This window comes from Trichomycterus rosablanca, chromosome 2 (assembly GCF_030014385.1).
Source record: "Trichomycterus rosablanca isolate fTriRos1 chromosome 2, fTriRos1.hap1, whole genome shotgun sequence".
Taxonomy (NCBI): domain Eukaryota; kingdom Metazoa; phylum Chordata; class Actinopteri; order Siluriformes; family Trichomycteridae; genus Trichomycterus; species Trichomycterus rosablanca.
This window is the reverse complement of record NC_085989.1, coordinates 31043664-31046614: the sequence shown is the minus strand read 5'-3', so window position 1 is coordinate 31046614 and position 2951 is coordinate 31043664. Positions and strand designations below refer to the sequence as shown.

At 39.9% G+C, this 2951-nt stretch overlaps 1 long non-coding RNA gene across 2 annotated transcripts; it reads left to right on the top strand.

Moving 5' to 3' along the window:
* Positions 1-1475: 1475 nt before the first annotated feature.
* LOC134308736 (uncharacterized) lies at positions 1476-2717 on the top strand. Of its 2 annotated transcripts, none has more exons than XR_010010978.1 (2): positions 1476-1507; positions 2275-2717. It is a non-coding gene; the product is annotated as an uncharacterized LOC134308736 (long non-coding RNA). The 2 variants fall into 2 exon arrangements; XR_010010972.1 differs by having other exon boundaries at positions 2133-2717.
* Positions 2718-2951: the final 234 nt, after the last annotated feature.

Below are 2951 nucleotides of genomic sequence, written 5' to 3'. Positions count from 1 at the left end.
TCAAAAGAGAGGTTGCTATCAAAAATTACACCAAGATTTCGGATGTTAGAAGACGGAGACAAAGTGTCATTATCAATGGTAATTTGAAAATTTTTTGTGGTTTTTGCCAGGGTTGTAGGACCTACGATGATCATATCTGATTTTTCACAGTTTAATTTGAGGAAATTAGCTTTCATCCACAATTTCATTTCAGTGATGCAATTTGTCAGAGTGGAGTGAAGTTCAGTATTAATGGATTTGGAGGAGATGTAAAGCTGAATATCATCAGCATAGCAGTGGAAATGTAAACCATGCCGACGTATGATGTCACCAAGGGGGAGCATATAAAGAATAAACAAAAGGGGACCTAACACTGAGCCTTGGGGAACGCCTTGGGACAGTGGAGCAATGGCAATATAGTATAGGTACTTTAAGTTTTTAGGTTTCACCTACTCATGGAGACTGGAGGGTTAAGCCCAGTTTCAACTGTGTCTGCTTTCTTTTACCTGGAGGTAACATCTGCAATAATTTTCACTCACTTGTCCCTATGTGTGAGTGGATGGGTAAGAAAATGACCCATGGTGGATTGACGGCCTACGAATGTATGTGAATGTATTGCTGCTATGTGTCTAATTAATCTACGGACACAACCTGATCCTAATGAGAGTAAATCTTTTTGGAAAGTGTTTGGCATGTCATCCCCATCCATGTACGTTTCTTCTATGTACTTTTATTGTTTAAATCTGGACTGATAGCTTACAATCACCCCTAGTTGTGAATGAAGGAAGAGTGAATAAGTGTTCAATGCAACGGACCGGTGCCCTTTCCAGGATGTGTTGAGGCTTAGTGTTTTTAGGTAGGCTGCAGACCCACTGTGACCCTGATCAGAATAAATCAGGTAACTGAAGATGAATGCTTTACCTTACTGCGTTTAATAAAATTATTGTATTCAATAAACATTAGGGTTTTTTTTACAAGGTCTAGACTGTATTCCTGGCATGTGTTTTAGTTTTTTGCTATTAAGAAACATGAAAATGATTTAGTAGAGTCGACTCTAGGAATCAACTTTATTAATTTCCAACAAAACACCCTGAATCGAACAGCTCTGCCAAGGTGAATCTTGCCAAATCAGGTTATTACATAAAACTACAGCACTGTGTTAACACTTTACTCAGAATAAGCTTTAACCGTTACAGAAATCATGTATGGGAGTATCTCCAAGCAAAGGGCTAAATAAAATCAGTCAGAAAACACTGGCTAATGATTACGCAAAACATTGGTTATTAAACACGTAGCTAAGCTCCCAGTTCTTTCGGTACTGAGAAACAACTTCTATCTCTGACGATCATTTTCATAACGCGGTCACTGTCACGCCTATTGAACTGTCAAGAAGCTTCCTGCGTAAATGTGGCGTCAAGGCGCCCGTAGTAGCCCCGCCCTTCACTCCGAGCAGGCTAGTTATGTGAATCCTTTCTGTGAATCAGTTCAATTGGCTCAGCCGAGTCTTCATGAGTCAAATTGCTCCCAGGTTAGTAGACTTGTCACAAACGAATTAAAATCATTTTAATGGTACATTCTAAATATTTTAATGGTACTTCTATAACACATAATCTCGTGATTTGTTGCTGCTATACTTTTTGCAATTACGCACTTTAGGCAACATTACATTAACATTTTTAGCATTTAGCATGAGGAGCTGAACACAATGAGCAATTGAGGGTTAAGGGCCTTGCTCAGGGACCCAACAGTGGCAACTTGGTGGTGGCGGGGCTTGAACCGTCAACCTTCTGTTTACTAGTCCAGTACCTTAACTACTGAGCTATCACTGCCCTACATAGGCACATGCACAACATAAGCTGCTGCAGTTTTTTGTGCAATACTTTAAAATATAAATACTTTTTACTTGTACTTTTTTATACTTATCTTAGATTATTCTTATTTTATTCATGTCACACACACCGAGGCCTGGGTAACTGTATTTCGTTCTATCATGTACATGGTTGAATGACAATAAAGCTGAGTCAGGCTGGCTTTTTTCAAGATGTGAACATGTCTGCAAGAGCATTTTCCATATGTACCCAGTGGGCTGGCAACCGTCAGTCGTAATTGACTATGGTTCTGCGCTCTGAGAGTTATAAAATGTCTTGTTGCAGTTGCATCTCTGGTGTGGCTATGCAGATCTATGCGGGAGTGGCAGTCCTTGCCACAGCAATCGCACCTGAAGGAAGTGGCTACAGACATGGATTGACTGTTTTTCTCCCTTGATCTTTTCTCCCTTTTCTCTTCTGCCATCAGCTGGAGCTTCTCTTCGTCTTTGGTTTAGCTCACGCCTCCAACAAGAGCGATCCAGGGCAAGCTCTTCACAACTGTTGATGTCCATGTCTAGGGCCTTCGTGTCTCGTTTGCAAGCATCTTTAAAATGAAGTTGGGGGTGACCTAGAGCTCTCTTGCCAGTTGACAGTTCACCATATAAAAGGTCCTTGGGGATCCTGCCATCCTGCATCCTGCAAACATGTCCTAGCCATCGAAGATGACGACGCAGAAGGGTGTAGATGCTGGGTGTGGCGGCGCATCTGAGAATATCTGTATTTGGGATTCGGTCTATCTAACATTTTACACAATGCACCTTTATTTACCTCCTAAAAGGAATGTTAATTTAAGTGCATCTTAATTCAGACACAACTCACATTATTTTCATTTTATTTTAATTACCTCTATTAAATATTTCCCAAAATAAACTATTTCAGCTGGGTTTTTTTAAAAAGTTTATTTAAGTAAGTGAGTGGTTTTGCCTCCAATTAATTAATCAATATTTATGTCTGCTTAACCATTAAAACAACCAGTATTATGAGTATCTAAGATATAAAACAAGGCACTTCTGTTTCTGTTAGAAAGAAAGAAAACAAGAACAAGTGAATCGGCTCTAGGAGTCGACTCTGTGGGAAACGACACCTCACTAGTTAGGCAAAGAA